Raw genomic sequence first — 14,748 nt, 5'->3', positions numbered from 1 at the left:
ATGTGAGTTTATCATCGGTTGGGTTTCCACTGGTCTAGTAAAAGTTAAAAAGTTTTTGAAAAGGAACGAAAACTGAGAGTTCATGACATAATTGACATCCTCAATCGGCTCCTGACATCCTCAAGCAAAAACCAAAAAACAGAACAAAACACTGACTCCCCGCCTCCCCAACCCCCGCCCACCCCACACCCCTCCCCCTCACGCTCGAAAGAAACCTGGGACCAAAGAAAAAAATTCAAGATGGCGCCTGAAATCACGTTGTAGTGCCAAGTACTACCCGTGATTTCAACATTTGTTGTAGCAAACTTTATCGACATGGCTTAACCGGCTAAGCATTTGGGATTTATCCGTCGTCGTTTGGCTCATTTACATGTACAGAAATGTGCGTCTTCAGTGGCGGGAAGGAAGCACACAAATCATTAAGCTTACATAGCTTGTCTGTTGGCCCTGACGTTATAAAGCTAAATATATCAAAGGTAGGCTTTCCAGAGTTTGTTAAAATTTGGTGGAGACTACCATTCTTGTAATTAATATAAGATTGTTGATGCACACATTTCCTAACTAATGTACCAGTCCATTCCAAAACTGGAGAGTACAAAATGTGCAGACTGCAGACTGAATGCAGACCATTATTTTCAGGGTTAGAAAACAGTCAATAGGACTATTGTTGTCTAGTTCTGATTGCATGGTGAAAACAATGGTCTGCAGCATTCTGTAGTCTGCATTTTGTACTGACCGATTCCAAAACAGCCCGTGCTCCCCCCCGGGAAAAACGCCGGGCATTAGACTTTTTTGAAAAATTCTGGTCACATTCCCGGGTATGTCAGTAGTTAGTTTAGATAGATGGTCGAATGCTTCACCAGCTATTGCTTCAAAAAGCATCAAAAACCCCGTAGTTACTAAAACATGGAACGACCTAAAACCACCTAAAACCATCTACAACCACCTAAAACCACCTACAACCACATAAAAAAAATTCAATAACTACCTACAACCATCTACAACCACCTCAAAAACATCTACAACCACTCGCAAACAATCTAAAACCATCTAAAACAGGGTATGAATGTCTGAAATAGTTTCACACAAATGTATGTAGTCCCGCAGAATCCTTTAGTCTAGTGTGAACGTGTCTCACTTGTAGAGCCTGATTTTATACAGCTATTAACCCGTTTACAGTTGCAAGAATTAGAAACATTATATAATGATATTTGATAATTCTTTTCAGCAAAATGAATCAAAACGTTCTTACCAGTAACGTCCCTTGGCGGGAAGGGAGACCCGAATATGTGATCCAAATTTTTCGTTCCGTTTTAGCTCGTAAAGTTCCAGCTACTCTAGCCTGTGCTAGGCTCTCAGATAGTATAGTGGGGACGTATTTACAACGAGCAAAGCGAAAATAAGAAGCGCGCATATCCCATCACTCCCAAGAAGAGGGCCGGGGTGAAAGTTGGGTTCCAAAACATAATAAAGGTATATATAAAAATCCAGGTAAATTACTTTAAATACAATCATTCACTATTAAAATTTTTCAACCCATTTTTATTAATTTTGGCTCGTCTTAACTTGTTTTCTTCTGAATCCATTGCATTATAGAGTTTTTTAAATAACATTTTTAAAAAAGATTACACCTACTAGTCTCCGTTTCCTGTGTCGTGACGCAAGGGAGTTTAGCCTTGCGTGATGACACAGGAAACGGGTGTGAAAGACACTAGGGTTCATCTAAAGGAGTCACCTGGAATATACAAACATGTTTGACGGATGAGATGCTAAAAAAATTAACTTGTTCTTGCGAATGTAATCCACCACCTCAGAACAAAACAGCAGTGAAGCAGACTCTGAGAGAGAGAGAAACCCTACCTTGTGTCATTGCGTAAACAAATGAAACGTGAACCAAAACGTCTCACTGGTACCCAGGGTAGAAAAAGCCAAATCAAGTCAGTCTTTCGACTACGAGTTTGTTGTTTTATTTTATTATTTTTTGTGATGTAATAGTTTATTTTGTAAAGTTCTTTAAGTCTTTTAATATACTTAGCATGATCTCGCATTTCATTTCGTGACTTAAGCCAATGGTTGATGATACAAGGGACCAGGGAGAGTAAGATTTTAGTGGGAAGTGGATGTTTTGTTCGATTCTCGTATTTCATGTTCGTGATATGTTGTCGTCTCACCTTATTTCAGACATTTATACCTTGTTTTAGATGGTTTTAGATTGTTTGCGAGTGGTTGTAGATGTTTTTGAGGTGGTTGTAGGTGGTTGTAGATGGTTTTAGGTGGTTTTAGGTCGTTCCATGTTTTAGTAACTATGTCAAAAATCCTCACCCACCAACAACTACAGTATTCAAAAATTTTCCCATCAAAAACCATTTGTTCAAATGTAAACATCCTATGAAACAGAGCACAAATATCTAATCAAGTCTTGGAAAGCTGTCTTATGGAGGTTTGTTCATTTCAGTAAGATTGTTCATTTCTGAAAGACCACATCAGGGTTTGAGCCAGGCCGTGCCGTTGCGCCAATCCCGCACTGCAATTGAAATTGTCCCTTAAAAAAACGGCCAAGGGGACAATTTGTCCCCTTCAAAATTTAGGGAAAAAAACTCGAAAGGAAGCACACACGAAGAGATTTATTTCAGTGCAGAAATTGCAAGCTAAAACAGAACATGGGAAGTATATTTTATCGCACTTGTAATGTTCATTCTAAAGGCACATTTCAGTCATTTTAGTGTGGTAAATACGCCTGGCAATCGTTAACATGTCACATCGAAAATGTGTTCAAACATTAGAAAGATTTTTCGCTCCAAATTAAAGCCAGAGTGAATCAGAGAAAAATGATACAGAAGAAGAACAGTGTATTAATGTGGAAGAAACGGATGAGGATCGAAGGAAACCGAAAAAATCATGAGATCACAGGTGGTTGGGCTATAAAAAGGAGGTGATCGCAGATGTTCAGCTATTTTTGTCAGAAATCAAAGAAGACAAACCCCTTTGCATCAGCAGCAGGGTATACAAATTTCTGTCCCCCTAAAAATGAAAATGTCCCCCAAAATTTTAGCCAAGGGGACAAATAAATTGTCCCCCAGTGATCAAATCCTAGCTCAAACCCTGCCACATTTAACGGGCTTTTTCAAAGGCTCTCAAAATAATGAAAAGGATGTGAAGTCTATTTTTCAGCAACCTTTTCATGGATGTCAATGTTGTCAGATCGTAAGGTCTGTAACACTTCCGGTCACCCAAACTAGACATTTCCAAGACGCTAGACGCTTTTAAAAAGACCCTGAAGCACATTGTATTATACGACAGTTGATCAATATACTACCAACAGTTGACTGATATTCCACCAACATTTGAAGGTCACCATATCGACCGTGTCAACCTTTATACTGGCAAAATATTGACCGATAGTCAGTCTATATGCCGGTGGACATGGCGGTTGATATATCGACCAACATATTGGTTGCATTTTGGTCAATATATTGACTGACATGTCAAGCGAGTGTTGGTTGATATGTCGGTTGCTATGTCGATGAAGGGGTGCTTAAATTATGCAAAATCCTAATTTCCAGTAGCCTGAATTTCATCCGATTACTTTAAGTCATTATTACTCCCTCAGTAAATCAACCGGCCGTTAATGCCATCCAGTGATGTCACTACTCCTTTGCTTTAATTCATGCCAAAAGTAAAACCCGATTTTCAAGTGGCAAACCAAGAAATATCGTTTGGAAATGTCTACATGATACAGAACAGCTGACAGAATTACTTTACTTTTGTCGATCGTAATTCATGTTAAACGTTCAAACTTTCAACTGCATGTAGTACTCTGAACCAGTTGTAATTCAAACGTGGTCACAATCAATGAATGCAATGAAATAAATACACACACGGAAACCTTAGTTAAAAAACACTAAAATTTCCTTTAATTGAAAAGAAGCTATTAGTTCCTTAACGAAGAAAACAAGGAAACAAGAAAGAAAAGCTTACAAAATCATTACACTTGACGGTGAAAAAAGTGAGAAGGTCGAATGACAACATGATATTGGTGTCAGAAACTTCGCATAAACAAAATCACTGCGGGAACCAAAAAGCAGCTCTAAATGAAAACCTACCGACTGAGATTCATGCTAACAAAAGGCATTAATAATTAATGCCTTTTATTTTAATGCCTTCATGATGTGAATCAAGATTACTGCGATTGCTGATGAAAATGACTGATTTTTCATTTCAGATCAGATTTGTCCAGCAGATGTGTCGAGACTTCAACAGCCAGGATTTTGAGCTTATCTTCAGTGCTGTAAGTGCTGTACAGATTGCCTTATAATCTAGCTATTGAGTGAACCAGATAAACTGAAGTCATGCAGCTTGCCTAAAGCAAGATTGATGTACGGTATCGTCACTAGCTTTTAGTGGCCATACCTGGCCTAATTTAACACAAATTCAAAATCGTTTCAAATTTAATGTCTCTGTAAAATGAGGGATACATGTACATGTCTAAATGTAATAGTGAAAGAAAAACACTACTTGAGTGACTTGACTTCTTGATGTTAATATTTAGCAAGCTGTTTTCTTGCTTACTACTGAGATGGCAGGGATTCAACAAAATTTCCAAACTCAAAGGAAGAATATTTTAAAAGAGTTTTGTTAAAAATATTGCTCAGTTATTTAAATGCAGTTATTGAAATCAATGAATGTTTCTTTTGATCTTTTTGTGAAAGACAGCTTAAAGCTCTAGAACAGTTTGAGGCCAAAGAGTACAGTTCCTTCCAACAAGTAGCACATGTGTAAATAGGACAGAAAAAATTGTTCATTTTCAAATTCATTTAGAAATTATTTTGAATTATCGACTGATAGCATCAAGCACTTTGGGTTTTTTTCTTTTTTGCTTAACAGTTTCAAAAACGTACATGTGCATAGTTCAAATCAAATCTTAAAATTAGAGTTTTTCTGACAATGCCAACTCATACATGATCTGCTTTGAATGACCTGCGCTACAATGTCAGTATAACAATGCCAAGTTCTTCTTTTAGTAATTTAGTATAGTTCTGCAATCTACATGATGCCATTTGAGTTGACTGTTTTATTGTCTGGTTGACTGTTTCCTTGAATGACTGGTCCTTAGCTGATTGACCAACTGACTAAATGAGTGACTAACTGACTAATTGCATGAATGCCTGACTGATTACATGACTGACTACATGTACCTGACGGACTGACTGACTTAATTGTTTAGACTGTCTAACTGTCTAACTGTCTTACTAACCAACTGACTGCAGATTAGATTACTGATTAACTGATGAATTAATTGACTGATGGACTGACTGACTTATTTGGTGACTGACTGACTCATTGACTGACAAAATGGCTGACTTGTTGTTGACTGACTGACTGATTAACTGACTTACTAATTGACTGACTGAACGACTGACTTACGGTTGACTGACAAACTGGCAAACTGATTGACTGATTAGCTGACTTTCTTTATTGACTGACTGGGTGGCTTTTTTGCTGATTGACTGAATGACTCATTGATTGATGTGTTGAGTAACTGACTGATTTATCGACCTACTGACTAGTTAGCTGACTGGCTGACTGACAGACTACCTGAGCAAGTAACATACTGACTAACTGACTGGCTACCTGACTGACAGACTGAAAAATCAACTAAGTAACAGTTACTAGCTGACTGAGTGGCCAACTGACTTACATGTGCCAACTAACTGACTTACAAACTGAGTAACTGACCTTCTGACTGATTGACTGACTCAGGACTAATCAAGCAACTGCCTTACTAACTGAGAAACTACAATCGGCAACAAAATTGTTGAGAGATTGTACTCAAATAGGGTAACTTCAGAGAACAAATGGATCGTTATCCCTCCCCTGTCCCCTTCTTTCAAAGTTAGGGCGTTTGTTGTTTTCTGTTGGTAGCTCGAGCATCAGCAGAACATTGCATGGAGGGGATGGGGAAGGAAAAGCTATATTTCCTCCTTTTGAAGTCAGCAAAATGTAAAAATCCCAGTTTAGGGTGAAGTGTCTCACCTCGCTGATTGTAGTTGTAGCTAAGAACTGTCTGAAATACAAACTGACCAACTGATTGACTGAGAAATTGACTAATTTACTTGGTAACTAATCAGCTGACTTAATAACTGAGCAACTCAGTAACTTGCTAACTGTTAAAATGACTGACTGACTCAGCAAATTAGTAACTGGCTAACTGTCTAACTTACTGAATGGCTGAGTAACTGAGTCACTGACTGATTGACTGACTGGCTGACAGAATGACTGATTTAATAACTGACAGAATGACTGACTAATGGAACACCTTACCAAGTGTCTGTCTAAGGTCACACAACCGACTGGATGACTGTGCTGAAAAATTCACTGACTAGCTGACTGGCCACCAGACTGACAGACTGACTAACTGACTAAGTGACTGACCGTGTAAGGATGGGGGGGGGGTACTTTTATTAAAGGAGGAGTACTGTTTACCGCTAGTAAACTGCAGTCAAAGGGTGTGTGTTAATTTATTATAATTATATGTGGTCAATTATTCCAACATGTTTGCTCTCTGGTATTCGTGAATATGGGCACTAAGTGGACCATGTTAACAAGTTGTCTCTATTGAGCAGGTTGAATTAATTAGAGAAAGATTAAAGCTTTCTTTCCCTAGGTACAAGCAAACTGTCTGTAATAATAAGCTTTCTGAACTAAGCGTGTGTCTGTAAAGCAAGGTTTGACTTGGGAATTGGTCTGTTCTGTAAACAACTGATGAGTTTCATTGAATATTTTAAATTTTTGTTTCCAGATCAGATGCCAGAGAAAGACTGGACAAGGACCTTCATGAGCCAAGAGCCTCTGTTATCTTCAGTAATGTAAGTGCTGTTTGTTTTATGTTTTAACTGAGTTCTTTTAAGTGAACTAGGTTAACAGAACTGTTTGGTTTAAAGTTTCATAAAATTACTGTCTGACCAACTGACTGATTGACTGTCTGATTAACTAGTAGTGTATTGTTTATGCTCTCTCTGGATTATGTCTTTGCATCTGTATTTTGTACTTGTATCTGTTTGCCTATGTTTGTGTGTTTGTCTTTTGTGTCAATGCCTATTTGTAGTTAATATACTATTATGCTTTATACATAAGAGTTCACGTCCTTTCTTAATTAATAGCTTTAGAAGTACACAACATTGGGTTGTCCGTGGTTCCTTCTGCACTCCAAGCACTACACATTTAAGGTTAAAACTTCGCTTTAACCATTAATTTGAAATTAATTTCTTTAAACGTAAGGGGCATTAGCAACTTTACTAAACGTCGTACAATTTATAAATGGTGCCGTAAACAGAAGGCTGATTTTGTATTTTTGCAAGAAACGCATTCAAAGAAGGAGACAGAGGTGCAGTGGAAAAATGAATGGGGTGGCAAAATACTTTTCTCACATGGAAGCCCTAATTCATGCGGTACTGCAATATTGATCAGAAACAATACCAATTATTCAGTGCTATCGACAACTCGAGATCCCCTGGGTCGTTTTATTATACTTAAAATCCAAATTGATGACAAAGTATATGTTCTTGTAAATATCTATGCACCGAACAAAGAAAAGGATCTAATTCAGTTTTTTAGAAAATTACATGGCCTGCTTCAAATGGAAGACTTAGACTCAGAGGAAAACATTATATTAGGGGGTGATTTCAATTGTCCGTTAAATCCAGCTCTTGATAAACACGGTGGTGTCATGATTCCAAGAAGAGCAGCAATTGATAGTATTGAAACTTTACAAAGCGAACTGGACTTAATTGATATTTGGAGAATTAAGAACCCTCAAACAAGAAGTTACACTTGGAGTCAAAAATCCCCAACAGTTCTCTGTCGACTAGATTTTTGGCTTACCTCTAACAATCTCTGTGATTTTATAAACGCTACTGAAATACAGCCTGCAATATGCACAGATCGTGCTGCAATAACCTTAGCTCTAGGAGACATTGGAGAGATGAAAGGTCCTGGTATATGGAAAATGAATGTTTAGCTCTTAGAGGATGAAAACTACCTAGAACAGTTACGAATTAATATACCCAAATGGAAACAAGAAGGTGAAATTGATCTGTCTGACAAACGCTGCGTTTGGGACTGGATCAAATACAATATTAGATTGCACGCCATTAGCTACTCCAAAGAAAAGCCAAACTTAAATATGAGAAAGAGTGGCTGATTCAACAAGAACTTAAGGTGGCTGAACACAGTTTGGCAGTTTGTGAGCGTATGTCATTTGCCAAATCATGCCAAATCATGGCAAGAGAAAATGATGAAAGATTTTAATTGACAAAAAAAAAATTTGACGTTTTCGTAGTTTCCATGGCAACATGAACGATTGAATACAACCTTAAAATTTCACTTTTGTTCAGTTTACATAAAATTCGTTCATTAGATTTTCCTATAAACTTGCACACAGCTTACTGTAACTAATCATTACCATTTGAAACTTATTTGATCAAATTTTAACAGACGGACTTTTAGATAATCAATAATATAATTGTATTGTAATTATTATATGTGTCACGAAATTCATCTGTTCAACTTCCATTTTAAAGTTTTCATTATCTAAAATACGATAAAAGTAAAAATTCTGCCAAATATCACAAAATTTTAATGAGTAGATTTGGAGAAATCGTCTTCTGTGACCGTACCATTGCTTTTTCGCCGCCATGTTTGTTTGTCTAATTAAAAACATGCGCGGTCACGCGAGTTACCGCTGACCGCCCGCAAAACTGTGTTCAGCCACCTTAAAGATGCTAACAGGCTGTTTGAAAATGACCCTAGCGCCTCAAATAGATTGCGATTAGATGAAATCAAAGAAAATTAGAACTTTTATATGAGGAAAAGTAAAAGGAATTGTCATACGGGCAAGAGCACATTGGCATGAGTATGGTGAAAGGAGTACTAAATACTTTTTAAATCTAGAAAAGAGAAACCATGTCAAAAAACAGATCCGAAAATTGTTAATAAGTGGTTCAATAACTACAGACCCGTATCGGATACTCGCCGAACAAAAACGATTTTATCAAAACCTATACAAAACTAAGGACTCTGTAGAGGCTACGGATTCCATAGAGGCATTTCTAAATAATTTAAATATTCCTAAACTATCGGAAGTTTAGGAATAAAATAAAATACGAGAAAAATACGAATTTCTACCGAGGAATGTAGGACAATTATAGAAACGTTTCAAAACAATAAATCACCAGGGAATGATGGTCTCCCCATTGAATTTTACAAAAGCTGCTGGGATCTCATTAGTAAACTCTTAATAGATTGCGTCAATGAATCCTTTTTTAAAAGAAGAAATGTGTAATTCCCAAAGGCAGGCTGTAATCACTTTAATAGAAAAGAAAGGCAAAGATCGAACATTAATAGAAAATTGGAGGCCCATATCACTTGTCAATGCTGACGCTAAGATAATATCTAAAGTGATTGCCAACAGAATTAAAGATATACTACCTTCTATAATCCACCATAACCAAACTGGTTATGTAAAAGAACGCTATATTGGTGAAACGGTTAGGATGATCTTTGATATCATGGATTTAACAGATAAGGAAAATATGCCTGGTCTGTTGATATTTATTGATTTTGAAAAAGCGTTTGATTCTTTAGAATGGAACTTCCTGTATAATTGTCTAGATGTCTTTAATTTTGGTCCAAGTTTTAAGCGCTGGATCAAAACTTTTTATGCAAATATTAAAAGTTGTAAATAATGGGTTGTGTTCAGACTATTTTGAACTGACACGTGGCGTCAGGCAGGGCGACCCTCTTTCCCCATATCTTTCTCTTTTGGCTGTGGAAACCTTAGCGATCGCCATCAGAGCTAGCAAAGAAATAAAAGGAATAGTAATAAATCAAGAAGAGACCAAACTTCTTCAATACGCTGATGACACTACTGCTGTACTCGCTGATTTATAGTCAGCTCAAAAACTCTTCCAACTGCTGATAAGTTCAAGGAGCTTTCTGGCTTAAAGGTAAATAGTTCAAAGACCGAAGGAATGTGGATAGGATCACTGAAGAACAGTGAAAATAAACCTCTAGGAATCAAATGGCCCACAGAGCCAATAAAAGCTCTTGGTGTCTTTTTCACCTATGACCATAAGTTGTCTCACTCAAAGAATTTCTCAGAGAAAATCGTCGACATTAAAAAACTAATCAACATCTGGTCCTCAAGGGGGCTTTCTGTCTACGGAAAGGTTACTCTAATCAAATCACTTCTTATACCTAAGATCGTTTGCACCTCCTCTTTGTTACCTACCCCGGAACACATTGTCAAGGATTTAAATCATATATTATATAAGTTTTTATGGAAAGGTAAAGATAAAGTAACAAGAGTGTCAACAATAAATAATTATGAAGAAGGAGGCATCAAAATGGTGGATATTGAAAGTTTGATAAAATCTCTCCGTCTTTCCTGGCCTAAATGAATATTTAGTGACAACTCAGGCGCGTGGAAAAACTACCTTGAATACATCTTGAAAGATTCTGGAGGTCTAATGCTTTTTAAATGCAATTATAATGTTAAGGATCTTCAAATTACCTCTACCTTTTATTTAGAACTACTTAAATGGTGGTCGGAACTCCAAGAAGATAATGCTCTTAATAACGATTGGCATTATGTAATTTGGAATGATCGAGACTTTAGGTATCTGGGAAATAGGAGACCTACATTTTGATCTCAGCAATACGGAATTCTATGAACAGATTGCAAAAAATGTTAAAAAGACAAACTTCCTTGAATGGACTAGTATAAGACATTCAATACCAACCAACTTAAGAGTTCTTAATCGCTCGGATTCGAGTACCTTTAATGCAATACCTTCCTTTAAAATCGATGGCGGCGTTTTCGACATAGCAAAAAAAAAATCAAAAGATTATTATCCTTTTTTGATCAAAAAGAAAGCTTGTCTCCCAAATTATGCACAAAAACTGAAGTTGGATTTTAATCTATCTAATGACGATCTCAGAAAGGCATTTCTCTTGCCCCATTCTATCGCGTTTGAACCTTATGTCAAAGCCTTTCAAACTAAAAATTTTTAATTCTATACTTTTTACCAACTCAAAGTTGTTCAAGATTGGGTACAGGACAGACAACTTGTGCTCTTTTTGCAAAAGGGAATCAGAAACTATTAGACATTTCTTTTGGGACTGCCCTTATTCGAATTCATTCTGGAAATGTATTGAATCATATTATTTTGGGTTGCGAAAACAACTAGTTTACCTAACATTAAAGGAAATTTGGATCGGCTTTTTATCTTCTGAATGCCCCTTGCTTAATTATCTTATACTTATAGGGAAAATATATTTATGGAGTTGCAGAAGGAATGAACTACTCCCAACCATAAACCGTTTTATAGTTAGAATAAACGGTAAATATGAAATAGAAAAATACATTTTCACTAACAATAAGAATTTACAAAAATTAATGGACAAATGGACTTTGTAGTTTTTCTTCTTTTGAAAAAATGATTAGTTTCTTTTTTTTTGAATAGCACTTGTAAAATAACAGTAGGCATTACCTTGTGTGGTAATTGTGGAATTGCATGTGTGCTTAGGTGTGTAGTAAGTTTGTGCATGTATGCTTTGTGATAATAATTGTAATTGTTGTAATTTTTGTACTTTGGAATAGCAAATGAAATGAAAGAAAATAATAAAAAAAAAAGGTTTGACTTGGGAATTGGTCTGTTCTGAAAACAACTGATGAGTTTCATTGAATATTTTAAATTTTTGTTTCCAGACCAGATGCCAGAGAAAGACTGGACAAGGATCTTCGTGAGCCAAGAGCCTCTGTTATCTTCAGTAATGTAAGTGCTGTTTGTTTTATGTTTTAACTGAGTTCTTTTAAGTAAACTAGGTTAACAGAACGGTTTGGTTTAAAGTTTCATAAAATTACTGTCTGACCAACTGACTGATTGACTGTCTGATTAACTGATTAATTTGCTTAGTATACTTCAAACTAATCAACTGTTAACCATTTTAACTGACTGACTGAACAACTTAGATACTGGCTGACTGTCTACTTGTAACTGACTGACTGGCTGATGGAATGACTGATCATATGACTGACTGAATGAGTAACTTACAGTACCAGATACTGACTAATGGAGCAATTGGGCAGTGGACCAGCTGACAAAATGACGGATTGAGCAACTGACTGACTGACTGACTGTGCAGTTGTGTACCTGACTGACTGACAGAATGACTGATTGAACAACTGACTGACTGACTATGCAGCTGGGTACCTAACTGGCGGACAGAATGTCTGATTGAGCAACTGACTGACTGTGCAGTTGGGTACCTGACCAGCTGACAGAATGACTGATTGAGCAACTGACTGACTGACTGACTGTGCAGTTGGGTACCTAACTGTCTGGCAGAATTACTGATTGAGCAACTGACTGACTGACGGTGCAGTTGGGTACCTGACTGACTGACAGAATGACTGATTGAGCAACTGACTGACTGACTGACTGTGCAGTTGGGTAACTGACTGACTGACAGAATGACTGATTGAGCAACTGACTGACTGACTATGCAGCTGGGTACCTAACTGGCGGACAGAATGTCTGATTGAGCAACTGACTGACTGACCGTGCAGTTGGGCACCTGACTGACTGACAGAATGACTGATTGAGCAACTGACGGACTGTCTTTGCAGTTGGGTACCTGACTGACTGACATAATGACTAATTGACAAACTGACTGACTGACTGTGTAGTTGGGTACCTGACCTGCTGACAGAATGACTGATTGAGCAACTGACTGAATGACTGACTAAACTGAGTAACTTACCATGTGACTGACTAAGTGAATGCAACTGACTGACTGACTTAGGGACTGACTGGAGTCTGCAAAGCAGGGGTCAATTTAGTAAAATTTTACAACGGTATCCATTGTTTAGAGTCTGTGTTAATCGTTGACTATTAATATCATGGGTGATGAATTAAGTTAGCAGTCATTGAGATGTTTATCCTGAATTGTATGATCAAGGACGAGAACTCTCTCAAAAGTTAAGAGCTTAAGTTTGGCTTAAGTTCAGAATTTTCAGAATATTTCGACAAAATAACTGTTAGAATCCTTCTTGATGTGCTTTTTGGTGTGTTTAGGTTGCCCAGACATCTTCATTCCATGATATCATTTTTAATTTCCATTGCCATCTTGGCACTGAGACATACAAAAGGTTGCCATAGCAATTTTGTAATTTCACATCTGAAAAAAACAAATTAACGCTGAAATTTCGTGCCAGAATTAAGGAGTGATTTGTCACCTATGATAATTATTATGAAAGTAAGTGATGAGCTTCATTGAATATTTTAAACTTTTGTTTCCAGATCAGATGCCACAGAAAGGCTGGACAAGGACTTTCAAGAGCAAAGAGCCTCTGTTATCTTCAGTACTGTATGTGCTCTATGTTTTGCTTTGTAATCCAGCTTTTGAGTGAACCAGATAAACAGGATTGTTGGCCAATTGATTTCAAAGTTTGATTAAGCTAATCCAGGGAAAGCTGTCATAAGATAGATATATTGTACCTAATTTTATCATTTCAGTTATTTCACCATCAAGTGTACCACTTTTGGGAGTAGAAGTTTATCAATCTTACTTTTTCCAATAAAACACAACAATAAAAACTGACAAAATGTGCAAAATAACATGCAACATAAAAGAGCAAAATTCCAAAATAAAATTAAATCAAGCACAGTTGTACAGCTTGGTCAACATCATTATGGTGAAAATAAAATAATTGAACCCAGGATCATCCAATTGAATGCAGTCCTGAACAGCTACAGCTGTTGGTGATTCAGTGACTGGCACGTCAAAAGTGTATAAAAGAAATCAGCAGGATTGAACAAATATTTTATTATTGACCTCTAAATTAATAATATTGGTACTTCAAGACCAACCAAATAAAATCGTTTTTTTCTAAGGGATGCATTCAACATTTCTGTTGAACTTTGTATGAATTATACATTTTATGTTAATGCTTGCAATCACTAGTTTTATGTCTGCAGGGAATCACAATACAAAGACAGCTGAAACGCATTGAAATCTTTTTGGTTTCAAGAAAAAAAATAATTTGATTGATTTGATTGAAAATTGCAAGAGACATGCACTTGTTGGTGAAGTACTCATAATCAGAAAACTTAAATGCAAAAACCAAGGTCATTATAAGTTTTCTCCTGGATTAGCATTTATCGACTTTGTTCAACTGTGTCACAATGTTTTAACCAATAGCCAAGTTCTGCTGATAATAGTAATAATAATAATAATAATAATAATAATAATAATATTATTATTATTATTATTATTATTACTATTATTATGTTGTTATTACAGTACCTGTTAGCGCAGATATGCAATCCATATTGTACCCTTCAAATTTCTTACCACGTTGATCTATACAAATGACTGTCTGACTTAATAATTGAATGGGATGACTGTGACGGCAAGGATAACCAGCATGACTACTATAACTGGGATGACTGGAATTACTGTGATGAATAACATGACTGGGATGACTAGGATGACTGGAATGACTAGGGTGACTAGGACGACTAAATTGACTGGGATGACTAGAGTGACTAGGATGACTGGAATGTCTAAGATGACTGGGACGACTAGGGTGACTAGGATGACTGGGACCCAGTGATTCAGATCCATGAAAAAGTGTTTAGGACAAATGTCCTAAAAAACTGAATTTTCTTACGACATTTTTAGTTT

The 14,748-nt window shown here is 36.7% G+C and overlaps 1 long non-coding RNA gene across 1 annotated transcript; it reads left to right on the top strand.

Moving 5' to 3' along the window:
- Nucleotides 1-285: 285 nt before the first annotated feature.
- On the top strand, nt 286-14,291 carry LOC140929330 (uncharacterized). Its single transcript, XR_012164715.1, has 4 exons — nt 286-476; nt 4,223-4,288; nt 6,800-6,866; nt 13,362-14,291. It is a non-coding gene; the product is annotated as an uncharacterized lncRNA (long non-coding RNA).
- The last annotated feature ends 457 nt before the right edge of the window (nt 14,292-14,748 follow it).

Source organism: Porites lutea, chromosome 3 (genome assembly GCF_958299795.1).
Source record: "Porites lutea chromosome 3, jaPorLute2.1, whole genome shotgun sequence".
NCBI classification, from domain to species: Eukaryota; Metazoa; Cnidaria; class Anthozoa; order Scleractinia; family Poritidae; genus Porites; species Porites lutea.
Note: the sequence above shows the minus strand (reverse complement) of the source record. Positions and strands in the feature narration are given on the sequence as shown.